The sequence below is a fragment of the Prosopis cineraria genome, unplaced genomic scaffold (assembly GCF_029017545.1).
Source record: "Prosopis cineraria cultivar Desert tree isolate PC_DT_omini unplaced genomic scaffold, ASM2901754v1 PC1, whole genome shotgun sequence".
Taxonomy (NCBI): Eukaryota; Viridiplantae; Streptophyta; class Magnoliopsida; order Fabales; family Fabaceae; genus Prosopis; species Prosopis cineraria.
In genome coordinates this window covers 37,093,936-37,108,327 of record NW_026555332.1, presented here as the reverse complement: position 1 = coordinate 37,108,327, position 14,392 = coordinate 37,093,936, and the positions used below count along the sequence as shown (strand labels likewise).

Sequence of the window (14,392 nt, the reverse complement as noted above, 5' to 3'; positions counted from 1 at the left end):
CAATGTTATTACGCATCGATTCCACATTAATCTGGCATATTGGTTTATATGAATAGTCTAACCTTTTGGGGGTGTGTGGTATAGCAAAATAAAAGGTTTAAACAAGGGAAAGGGAAGAAGAAAGTTGAGAACTTTACTCAGACATGAAGAGTAGAGTGGTGCAGAGCAACAAGAAGCGGATTAACCAATGTCGAATGAAGAATGATGTTTGAACGGAGCAACGATGTCTATGCAATCCAATGACGAATGCCGAATAGTCTTAAGAAACATCGGCAACTATGATGATAACTAGAACGAATGTAGCATGCGATGCTCGAAGAGTAGAAAAGGGAACAAAGATGTTAGGGCACATACACGGCTATTTGTATTTTTAGGGCATTCTAATAAAAAATGTGAATAGTCTAATTGTTAAAATTTCAATAATTTAAGATCTTAAAATTTTAAGTATGGATCATAGTTCATTATTAGAATTTCAATAATTTAAGATCTTAAAATTTTAACTATGGATTGTGATCCATACTTAAAATTAATAGTCTAATTGTTAGAATTTCAATAATTTAAAATCCTAATTTTTTTAAAAAAAATGTGAATAGCCTAATTGTTAGAATTTCAATAATTTAAGATCTTAAAATTTTAAGTATGGATCATGATTCATTATTAGAATTTCAATAATTTAAGATCTCTAATTATAATTAATGATCTTAGGGAGTCTCTAATTGTTATTTTTCCTTAATTTTATTCTATCAAAGTTTGGGCATTATATTTACGTTGAAGACTCAAGTTTGGATAAAAACTTAGTGTTGTTAAATAATGGGCTTGTACTGAGGTTTATAAGAAGGAAAGCCCACCCCAATATAATAATAATTGTAATAGATATTAGTAATAATGTAATGTTGTACACTATTCACAATAATATGTACCCTCCTAATCTCATTTATAAGTCATTGTCAACATCTTTTAATAAAATTAAAGAAAATTTTAAAACTTATCAAACTCTATATAAAAATTTGATAAGTTTTCATCTTTATCCTTATTAAATATACATGTTTAAATAATATATTTTCTCTCATTAATTTTTTTAATTGCTTATGGATATCTTTTTATTGGATGCAATTATGTCTAAACTACGGTTAAGTGTTAAATGCTAGCATCTCTCTTAAAAGAGATTAGGACCTTAATTCACTATGTTATGAAAGACTTATCCTTTCTACTAGACCTAATCCCCTGTAAAAAATTTAAAAAAAATGAATTATAAATATGATTTAAAAAACCATTCTTTCTCTTCTTTGTAAATAAGATAAGAGGGAGTTTAAAGTTTAGACTTATATAACATATGTATTAAATCTAATGAACACCATACAAAAGAAAATTAATAATAGTTTATTTTTTGTTACGTAGTTCATGTTTTTGCAAAATTAAAGCCCAAATTCGGCGGCTAAACTTTTTAGGAGAGCAATTAAAATATGTAATTTTTGACTATAAAGTGAATCAGTCTTAAATTTATAATCTAAACTTGATTATCTGCTCAGGAGGAATTGCAAATTCCATTTGCTTGGCATATTGTTGATGCATTTTACCAAGTTTGTCCTGTCCTTGTCGTACTTTTCCTCGATTTCATGAGCAAGTTACATCCATGATTTGCAAAGCAATGAAACATACCGAAGTGTGGAAAGAGTTTATATGCAATGAATATGGCCACTGTGTGTTTGACAATCATCCTCCCAACAAGAGTACTCCGTTTGGTTTCGGTTCATAACATTGGACATTGATACTTACTATTCTAAAAAAATAGTTGAAATCTTGATTTTTTTTATAAAAATTATATATATTTTTAATTATACAATCATTAAATGTCTTATATAAATCTATTAATAATGTAAATCCAAATTTTAATACATTATTTTTCAAAAGAAATAGTAAATGAAATAGAAATATTGTTAAAAAAATTATAAGAATTACTCAATATCCTATATTTTAGACTAAAACAATACTTCTAGAAAATATATTATATTATATATAAGCCAAAGGGACGGAGTATATTGCATTTATTATAGAAAAATAGACACCCAACGTCTTGAAAAATTAAATAATTATTAAGCATACATAAGATATTAGAATTTTCAATTAACGATAGTTAGGTGGAGTGGAAGGGATGCCATATTCTCTAATAAATTCAAATTTTGTAAATGAAATGATATACTATGCTGGAAAAACTTCCCTTTAATTAGTTTTGATGCAACTTCAATCCAAATTATTATTTGAAAACATTTGTCATTTGCGCATGACCATATGTTATATTGGTCGATCATCAAGGCATGAATGCCACTATTTTAGATATTTGATAAATAATTAATGTTGGTTGACAGTGAAGTATTTGATTTGGACTCATCAATTGATAGTTGAACATAACTAATGATCCCACATATATTAGCTTTAATTAAGCAGCAAAAAAGGGGGAAAAAGCTATAAATAGTAGTACCTATGATTAGTGATGATTTAGATTGAAAATTAAGTGAAGAAGGGTGTTTTGGGATTAGCAACATGTTGGGGTGATTAGTAGCTATCTTACTAGAAAGCGCTTTTGCGTGAGAAAAGACAATAAGATCTTATCTAAATCATGTAACGCAATAATTAGCGATCCTTCATTTCCGATTTAGTGTAATCTGCATTCCCAATGCAAATCAAGCCACTATCTAATGAAGTGGATGATATATAGCTATTATGGAGATTGACTTTTTTAATACTAACAAACAAAGCATCCAGTTTTATTATATCATGATCAGAGAAGCACCCATAGGCCATATACAATAATGATAGGAATGGAGACCTATCATGAAAAATGAGGAGATAACAGAAGGAAAAAAAATTTAAGGCTCAAGTTTATACATTTTTATTTTTTATTATATATTGGTTATTAAATTTTATTTTATTTTATATAAGACTTTATATATCAATTCAAATCCACTTACATTTTAACATCTTAACATATATAAGAATAAATACATATCGATTTCTTCAAATTACTAACAACACCTTTGGTCCTATGATTTAATTTTAAAACTATTATATTGCACAAGACTACAGCCTACAGGTATTTGCAATTGTTTGCCGACATGAATACAAGTCAAAGAAAGAATCTTAGAAAATATTTTAATAATACTTTGAGCGCACACATAAATATAACAAAAGAACCATTTAGTTACCCACCAATTATTTACATAACCATATTTACACTTCAATTATTCTGATCCTTTTGAAACCTACCAAGTCAAAGACTAAATGATAATAATTTATTGAGAACATATTTCTACCTTCTAGCTACTTACAATAACTTAATTTCTTTTCATCTAATTTATAAGGGCTCAAGTGTCAAAATATATTGAAGAAGCTACATGGCCTCTATCAAGTAACAAAAAGACCCACAACAAAAAACCATCATAGGAACATGGAATTGAAATGGAAATGGAGAGAAATAAAGAAGATGGAGGACTAAAATTAGTTGCGAATGCAAGACCCCAAACGGGGGCATAATTATATAAAATGTGAAAAAAATTAATATATATAAAATAAATATTTAATTTTGTAAAATGATATTAGAAATGGAAAATTAAAATGATACTTTTATCAAAATGATCTAAATTTAAAATCTATTGGGTTTAAGTGAAATATAAAAGATCCACATTTTTTTGAATTCAAATTTATTTTAATTTGGATCTAGTGAATTCAAAATTATTAGGATAATAGAGGCAAATTTTTAAAAGTTTTACCCACTTGCAGTAAAATTTCTCAAGTTGAAAGAGACACTTGCCTGCTCTCATCAACACCTGCATCTGTTGCCAACTAAAATGAATTAGATACAATAGCAAGAAATAATTAAATGAAGAAAAGAAGTATAAATTAATGTACTTTCTCTAGCATCCTACTATTTGATACATAAGAACTCCATGTTCACATGTTCACTTCATATGGGACATATACACATCAAATAGGGTTTTAAATTTGACTGGTCATTATCACTAGGGAAAGATAATTATAGTAGCAGCCATGTAAAACGAATGGATATAAATTAGGGTTTGGTATAATGAATTTGAGTGGGGTGAGAGTGAGATCTTTTTCAAGGCATTATATTCTTAATATGTCTTTGCTTCGGATTCTCCCACAGTTAAACTTTCAAGACTTTCAACCTTGTCTAGAAATTCAGTCATTTATTTCTATAAAATAGACGACCGAGATTTTGCGTAGGATGCAACTAAAACCTCTTAGACTATTGAGTATAATTCATATCAAGCGTGTCTTCAATATATCATAGTATCTTGAATATAAGTCACAGCTAATAATCTCATGAATATTAAAGTTATGTTAACGGCATTTTCTGTTTTTAAAATAAAAAAATTATTTGATGAATTTTTTTTTGGCTTTAAATATTTTTATTTTTTAAAAACAAAAAATGAAAACAATTTAGATTTTTTTATTTTTATTTTTAAAACGCATTGTATTTGGTTATTGTACATTATCGTTTGCTATGGCTAAACAGCTAATATAGACCACTACTATTAACCATGGGCTAATATCACTATCAACTATTTTTTTAATTTTAAAATTATTTTTAAATTAACATAATCAAATAGATTAAAAAAAGGGAAGCAAAACCAAACAAGCCCCAAACTAGATAATTTAACTTTCTAAAATAGTTGAATTGCAATTAATTTCCAAATAGATCACTCCTTAATTAAATGGCTTGCCTTTCAAAATAAATTTAATTATCCTTAACCTCATAATTTCTTTGTCATTTAACAATCCAGACATTCTATAATGTGACTTACACATAATATTTTTTCACCATAAGATCTCATCACAAATTAAAATGGCCATGGGTCATATTGAGACAAGAGGGAGTAGTTTTATTCATTGATTATTGTAACATGTGGCGTGTGTATTATATCTTTGTTTCTTCCTAAAATTATGTCCTGATTTGAAGGTGCATGTCCACTCATGCTTCAAAAATTGATAATAATCTAGTTGAGAGACCAGCTAGCTTCTGTCTGGCTACCTAGCTAGCTAGCTTACTCACGAAGACAACTTAATTAATATATTTAATTTGTTTGCTGTTTTTTGTTTGGAATTAAGAAACTTTCTGTGAAATCCAATTCATTGATTCAAGGACATGTCAATCAGGTTTGCATAAGACAAACATATATATCTTGTTCAACTTGGCAGGGGAGTAAAGAGAGGTGTGATGTGTTGGGTTACATGCATGGCCATTTAGTTCTTGTCCTATGTCCTAATCACGATATCTCCTATATCCTTATTATTTAAGGATTTTCTCTGGTTTTATAATATATATTTTGTCTTCATTAATCATTAATTTTTTAGTTAATATTTATCATCTCACTTTAATATCCTTTAACTAGTTATCATTAATTTTTTAGTTAATATTTTTCATCTCACTTTAATATCCTTTAACTAGTTATCATTAATTTTTTAGTTAATATTTTTCATCTCACTTTAATATCCTTTAACTAGTTAAACAATATACTTAATTAAATTAATGGATTTTATTGAAAATAATTTTTTAAAATTGTAAAAATATTAACTAATCTTATCTGAATTTCTTAATCAGTGCGAATTTGCGTATGTGTTCTTGTGATAAGAACTGGAACGAGTACTATTTTTGTTTTTTTTCAATTATACTCTCTAGGAAGAAAATTTTCTTTTCCTTTTTGTTTGTTTGTTTTGTTAAACTACGCAACTAATCGAGTTTCCCTTGTAAAAATATAGAATATTTTTCTTTGTTCCGTATGTTTTACAAAGTAATTAATGGTGTCATATAATTAAGCTTCTCTATAAATGAAAGGTCGCAAGTTCAATCTCACTCATAACCTGAGGCTATTAGTGCCTGCTTTTCTAATTCAAAAAAAAAATTCTACAAAGTATTATAATTTGAATAAAAGATTTATATACTTAGCTTTATATATTTAATATACTTTTATTTAATTAAATAAAAGATAAGTAAATTTTAATGTGTTGATAATATTAATAAATAATACATAAAATGTTTACATGCCTTGATATTTCTCTCCTAGTAAATAAATTATAACAAGCTAGCCCTGGATGTCCCACTGTACAACTAATCAACGTTTAGCAAACTCATCTCCATCCCCTCAAACCTTAGTTAAAGCACCTGTATATGTATCATATTCATGTCCATCGAAATTGAAAAGAATACAATACCATCAAAAGAGAATAATGGGGAAAATTGAACTAATTTAGACATTTATATTTAATTAAAAAAATTTAAATATACAGATTCTAGAATTTAGAGTTAGAAAAATAGGCGGACCCGACCCTTAAATCCAATTTTTCATTTTCACCCCTTTTTTAAAGTTTGATTCTTATTTGAAAAAGTTTAAGGTCAGGCTTGTAAGCCCTATTTTAAAAAAATTAAAAAAAATTCAAATAAAATTACGCAATATAAAGTAATTAAAATATTTTAAAATTAATAAATAATAATTCTCATAATCTTTTAAAAATTAAATAATGCACATTTAAAAGTCTAGTAAAAAAATTTAAATCTTAATTAAAAAAATAGTTCAGTTTTTATAAATACAAAAACATAATAATTATAAAAAAATAAAAAATATTAAAAATTTTATACTGTACACTAATATTTATTAAATTATACTAATTTAATTTTAGAATAAATTAAAATAAATAATAATATAACGTGTATAGGATCAAAGTTTCTGACGAGTAGGTCCTTTTTAGTTTGAAAATTGTGTTCCACCAAAAAATAATAATAATAATAATATAACAGGGTTTAAAGAATAGGCCGAGCCTGAATCCGAGCCTTTTTTTACTACCAGGGTCAGGCCCTTAAGCTTGATTAATTAAAAAAATTAATTTTTAAAATTTAAACTTTTATTTAAATAAAGCTGTTAGGTCTTACCTTTTAAATTTAACTCTATTTTCGACTCTATTTCAAATTATGACGAGGGCACGGAAATAATCGGAAGATGAGTGTAGAAGCGATTTCACACCTAATAGAGAAATGCCAAGAGGAAAGAGACAGAGACATCCACAGGATTCCTTGAAAATGTTCATTTGTCAATTGTCATCACCCAAAAGCTCTCCCTTCTTTTTCATTTTTGATTTCTAAACTATTTTTTTCAAATCTTATTTATAAATTATGTTTAATATGTTTTATCAAAATCAAAACAAAATTTAAAATTAATATTCACTCTATGTAAAAATTTAATAAATTTTTTATCCTTATTAGTTTATATATATATATATATTAAAAAAATGTTCTTTCACCAACATTTAAATACAAATAAAACAAAAATCTTGTATAAAAAAATTAATGATATGATTTATAAATAAGACAAAAACTATCATCTCTGTCTTATAAATAAAACCTGATGTGATAATAATATTTTAAAAGACAAACTATATGTTAAATTGAAAAGGTTAGCTTGTCTAGTTTTTATGGTCTGACCAATTAGATTAATGGTCGAACTGACAATATAATAATCAAATAAAAATGCAAAATGAATTCATTGTATGTCTTGTTGTTAATAAAATAACATGACATGAGTATAAGTCAACAATATTATAAATTATAATTTTACAACTTGTTATATATATAAATGAATATTGGTTAAATCATGTAAGAGTAGACACAAAAACATCTGCATTTACACTTATAGTTGTTAATATCTTATGATCCCAAATCATATTAATTAACAAAGTTGACTTTGGGTAGGGCTTAATTTTTTTATTTTCCTGTTTTTTAAATTTTTTTTGCATTTTTAATATTATATTTAGATATATCAAATTTTTCTCAAAATTACTGTGGTTCTTCATTCAACTTTGACATCGGGCTCAGTAGCAACTCAACTTTAATTTAATCTGGTTTGACCATAAAAATAATTTTTTAATTTAAATTGAGTTATTAATAACTACTATCAATCATCCCATCAATCCAACTCAATTCTCAAAACAATGCGTACCATAAAAATAATTTTTTAATTTAAATTGAGTTATTAATAACTACTATCAATCATCCCATCGATCCAACTCAATTCTCAAAACAATGCGTATATATATCACTTTAATTTGGACCTTCCAATGTCTATCCCCCTGCCCCCTGGCCGTCATCATCACCATGGCACTATCATCACATCCACATCCACATCCAAGTATACTTATAAATTAACATATAAATTAATGAGTTGATAATTGATTCCTTTATTCTTAAATACCACATAGAAGAGAATTCACGGAAGAAGAAGTAGAGCACTATCTAGTATCTGTAGCTACGACAGTGAAGCGTGGGCTGTTTCATCTTCTTTTTTACTTTTCTCTCTTTCTTTTATTTTATTTCCCCCCTTTTATTTCCCCTTTTCTTCTTTATTATCTTTTTGGCTGTAATGTGTGTTCTCTTTTCTGGGAAGATGACCTTTTTAGTCTCCATGTGCCTTCTCTCTCCATCACCTTCAAGTTCTTCCAAGTTCCAACCATCTCACATGAAAGACAAATGCCCTTAAAGTCTGGCCTTATGCTCACCCACTGGTGCACCGTCTCGAGCCTCTCCCTTCATGCCACGTCCTCAGGTTCTCGCCCCCGGGCGCTTCTCGATCGTGACGTGGCAGTAAAAGCACGGAGCTTCCATGGCTTCTCGCGTTTCCAGGAATCTATTTTTACGTACAAATTAAAACAAACAAAAAGTGATCACCAAAAAGAAGTCATAAGTGGTAACATGACGCTCACAATTCGAAGAATAAAGATAAGCTGGGAAGGTGTGTTCTATTTACAACACAAAAGCTTCCATGAATTGACATATCCATGAATTAAATTCTTGATCTCATATATATATATATATTCAATCAAATGAAAATTATGGTATGGTATAATATTAGGAACGGCGGCCACTGCTTGGAAGCATGAGGAGAGAATAAACATGCAAGAGGAATCTGAATCCAGTGAGTGACATAAATCTAATCAATTAATACTATCTTATACATAATATGATAACAACTATTTAATCTTTTTTCCCCGCAACAACAATTATTTAATTTAACGGCTAAATTATACTTTCAATTTTTAAATTTTATATAAATTTTCAATTTAGTCATTCAATTTCATAAAGTATTTTTCTAATCCTTTAATCCTAATATCGTTAGTTTTAAATGATTATTTTTATGTCAATCATTATTATTTTAAAAAAATAAATTAATTAGTATTATATTATAATATAATAACAGTTATTTGATTTAATTGAATAATTGTTAGAGATTTTTTTTCATCATATAATGCATAAAAAGTAATGAATCTCAAATTTTTAAAGAGAACAATATACATGATGATTGTTTCCAAAATTTTAAATGTTAATAAAATCTAGTTGTTATAATTGAAAAACTCATTGACTACTGAGCGAATTTATGGTACACACTAAATCCAAATATTAGATAAGAGTAATAAAAAGTCATTACATCTTAACTCAATCTCAAGACAAGTTCATGAGTCATTTTAATTTATTATATGTTACTTTTTAATCACAACTTTATCTGATATGTAATTTTTTATATTAATTCAAATTCACTCACATGAATGTCATATAATTAAAGTTGTATTATCAATGAAATGGGGCAAGAAAAAGTAGCGCCAACAAACCCTAATCATAAGTTCGGACGTCGGGACCCTCCTTAATTTTTGGGCATCTTTTATGTTTTTTAATGTTTTTGAGGCAAAGTTGAATGGTGATAGCTCAAGAACAAACCATGTGAGTAGGGAAACCCATCTTTTAAATCCAAAAAGAGGAGTTTGCTTGTGAAAGTCCAAAAAGTCAAAGCATCAAATTCAAACAACATCGAAAAGTCCCTTCCTTTAAAAAAAAAAAAAAACAAAACAAAACAATCCAATTCTCAGATTACATAAATCACATATACACAGTACCATTCCTTTTTCGTGTACACGACACACATTGTACACACATACTGTAGCTTTATTCTTTTTTTCATCATATAACTCATCGATCCACAGTTTCTTTTGGATCTGCATTGAAGAACTTTTAACCAAATATAGATATGAAGAAGTAGTAAAGTTTGATTTTTTGTACGTTAGTTTGGCGGAGGAATGATACAGTCAATATCTTAAAGCAGGAAGCAAAGCCGAAAGAAGAAAAAGAAAACGATATATCGAACCCACACATTATAGTTTGTTCACACATTTTGCTTTTATATATTTGGTTTCTGCCTTTTCATGTAGCTATATATATATATATATATATATATATGAGATCCATATTAGTTACAGCTTGAGCCATAATTTGGATCTAGCTGGAAAATATATTTCAAAGCTGTGATTAAGGTTATTATAATGTTATAAGTGGATGACATTGGGTTTCAGTTAGGTCATCTGACATCTTTATCATTGATTGATGCTAACATAGACAGTGAGTTGGCCCCAAAAATGCTTAGGTAGACAGTGATAATTGATTGTTGAAGTTAAAATGCCGGTATTGAATTACAACAATGTAGTTCTTAGCAGAACTGTTTATTTGTTTTAGGAGAGTTATTACATATACTTCAGCCAAGACAATCCAACCCAACTTAATTACAATGCAAGCATCTACTCCCTCCTGCATTCTTGTATATTGGGAAAAGCGTGCCTTTGGTTTTCTAATTTTATATAAATTTTATTTTGATTCCCTAATATTATAAAGTATCTTTACAATCTTTTAATCTTAACATTATTAGTATCAAATGATGATCTTTTGTCAACCATTGTTATTTTTAAAAAATAAACTTAATATGTCAATATTTAATAATATCAACATTTAACAGTTCAATGTTAATATTTTGGGTAAGACTTATGTGTTTAGCCTTATATACTTAATATACTTATATCAAATTAAATACAAATTAAATTATGACATGTGAATCTTAATGTATTAATTTAATTCATAACGAGAATTTATTATAAAAAAATAATCTATAAAAGATTCATAAATCTTGATTCAATTAGATACAAACATATTAAATATATTAGTTTAAGTATATAAGTTTTTTTCTAATTTTTTTGTCAATAAAATTAATGATATTAAAGTTAAATGATTGAAAAGATATTTGATAAAATTAGGTGACCAAAATAATTTCTTTGGTATAAATAGTTAATAGATCAAAGGTGTGCCGTGCACTTTTTGACCCATTTAATAGAAGTTTCAAAGAATTATAATTTAAGGCTAATAATTGTCCAATTTATTATATTTGAAATGGCATTGGCATTCCTTGGTCTTAGTTTTGATTAATTAACGGGGGCTTTGGGCCATTGAGCTTTGTCTTTGGGCTTTAAAGGGAATCTTGGGCTAAGAGCTTTGTTTTTGGGCTTTAACGGCAATCCTGGGTCAGTCAGCTTTAGTTTGGGTATTGGGCTACGTAACATTTCCGACCCAATTTTGCCCTAAACCTTCTTCAAACCCCGTGGTCCCAGTTTGTTCTGGTGTCGTCCCGTCGTGCCTTTCCGATCCGCATGCAATAATATCCGAATCCTGAACTGCTGAAAATTGGTCGCCTCAAGCAGGAAGAGGCAGAAATTGAATCGATGAGGAATCCATCTCATAAATGGGCATACATTCGGATCATCACCGGAACAATCGTCGGAGGGATTCTCGGATTCTACGTTATGCATCGCCTTGAAAATAATTATAAGGTAATCCCTCGCCTCTTTCTTTCCTTCCTTCTTTCTGGAATCAATAAGATTTGAGATCGATCGGATTTTGAAGGTACCTCATGGGATTTGAAATCATGTGCTTTTTTCAATGTCTGTTTCTCTTCTTGTCTTGCTTCAAGTCTAACTAATGGTTGATTACAGGAGAAAATGAATGAAAGACTGAGAAATTATGAAGCCGAATTGCAGAGGAAGAAGCAAGAGAGACTGAATGAGTTAAAAGAAGAATCGTCTCAGCAATCCGATTGAGTGCTAAGCCTCTTGTTTAGCCCCTTCTTAGAATTTTGTATGATTCTGCCTTCTTTGTCTTCTCGTTGCTACTTGGGTTTAGAGATGTTGAGGAACTGGAAAGAGATACTTAGTTTTCTGAAACGGAACACCTCTAGCCTCATTCATGCGATGAACACGGATACGTTCCTTTCTGCATAACTTCAATTAACATTAGGATTGGTTCTTTTTATTAAGCTCTTCAATTGTCTCTGTGACTTGTACTATACATTTGATACAAGGGATGAATCTATTCGAGACCAAAGCTTCTTCAAGCCTTCAACTTTACCGTAGACTCAGTTAGAACTTGGAAACTGCATAATCAATTACTCATCTCATTTATAAATCATATTTTAAAACATTAATTTAATTCTATTTATAAATTACGGGGTGCGACTTTATATGTAATAGTTAAAAAATATTTTTAAAATTATTTTTTATAAAAAAAATAATATAACATCACTTTTGAATTTATAATATGAGGATATATTTAAAATTTTATACACTTTTATTTCTTATATTTCTTTTATATTGATATTGATAAGATTAGAAAAAATAATTTATAAAAAAAATTGAAGGTATGTACTTTTGTAAGATATTCATCTTTTTAAGAAATAAAATTGTTGTGTGAATACTAAATGTTAGTGCATTCATAATGTATCTGACAATTTATCTTTTCTTTTCATTAAACAACAGAACAAAATTGTGCCTTATTAGTGCTTGCAGTACATGCCTTACGTAACTCTTGCTTATTATTACTTGGACCTAATCTAATATGACTAGTTATTACAAAGAGAAGGCCTTTCTTTTAAGGTCAGCCCTAACTTTAGTTTTGTACGTTAATTAATAATCCTTCAATAATTAACTAATTTTAGTTGAATTGATAAGAATTGGATCCCTAATCTGTAAAAATTTCATTGTCAATGTAAGAACTTTGTTAATGAGTGATTAGTATGTATTTACATAAATGTTTTTTGAACTAAATCCATGCCTTGTCCTTGGTGAGTTTCGAGATATAAATCACCTAAATTTATATACATATATAAAAAATCTGTATTATATAATGAAGGATCATTGATCAATACAGTTGACGTTAATGACAGAATCTAGGTGCTAATGATCCTTTGGCCTAGTAAGACCCATCCTTGTGATCCTACCTGTCAATGAGAGGCAAAATGATCATACTCCCATGTGGCTAAAGGGGACAAAAATCTTGTGTGCAGGATTTTGGTGAGGTATACTATGTGGGTGTGTATGAAATGCATGTGCTTATGATCCTCTTTCCTATAGGAAAGAATTACATAGGATATTAAAAAAAAAAAATACAAAACCTAGGTCATTTGCTTATATTAATTAGGCCCAAATTTCAATCGAATTTTATGAGATTTTATTATTAATATTGGTCTAACAAAATTTTGAAATGTTATTCATGTGATTTTTTCTTATAAAAAAAATCTATGTGCAAAGATTTGAGTGGAAGATTAAAGCTAAATTGATATAAACAAATAGACATTTTAATGGAAGGAAGGTAAGGGAAAATATGTATTGATAAAGGGGAGGTAAGGAATTTTAATAATTCCTCCAAATTTCCCCAAATTGAAGGGGGAGGGAAAATTCTTTCCCGCCATTTTGTTCTAATCAAACATGGTTTCCCTTTTATTTTTCTAAGCAAGCAAAACCTCCAACCAAACACGCACACGCCACGTTGCCAAAGGAATTTCGGTATTTAAATTACCGACACCATTTAAGCTGAGACGTTTTAAAAAATTATTTTTCCTTGAAAATTTTAATTATGATCCTCCAATATTTAGGCTTTTTGTTTCCAAGAATCTCTTGGGCCAAGAGTCCAATAAAAGCTGGTCGTAGCCTATATATGTTTTCAAAACCATAACTAGTGACCCAAACTTATGGGCCGAAGGACCAACTAAGGAATGGAAAGTCTTTACTTTCTTGGACAAAAAAAAAATAGAATCTTTAGTTTCAAATCGCTTTTATTTGTTCCTAGAAAAGTTTTAATTACGTCTCCAAGGGCTCATTTACATGCCCCAAAAAAAAAAAATTAGTGTTTAACTTCAAACCTGAGGTTTATTTTCCAAGTTGATAAAGGACAGTTTGGTATAAAATTAAAAAAAAAGGAAAGGAAAAATTATTTTATTTATCCTTATAATTCATTGGGTTGACAATCCCATCCCTACACTTCAATTTAGTTTCTCTAGTTTACCAAAACCTCAAACCCAATTTCTAAATAGTCTAACTTATAGACTGATGTGATTTTGAGTTAGATCTGAGTTAGACTATTTAGAAACTAAATTGAGGTTTCAAAAATAAGAGGGACTGACCTATAGTTTTTTAAATTGTTATAAGGATTAAGTTAATAACTCGATGAAATTAAAAAGAT

The 14,392-nt window shown here is 28.4% G+C and overlaps 1 long non-coding RNA gene across 1 annotated transcript; it reads left to right on the top strand.

The window, feature by feature from the left end:
* The first annotated feature begins 11,446 nt into the window (after nucleotides 1-11,446).
* LOC129303259 (uncharacterized) lies at nucleotides 11,447-12,263 on the top strand. Its single transcript, XR_008591443.1, has 2 exons — nucleotides 11,447-11,709; nucleotides 11,872-12,263. It is a non-coding gene; the product is annotated as an uncharacterized LOC129303259 (long non-coding RNA).
* Nucleotides 12,264-14,392: the final 2,129 nt, after the last annotated feature.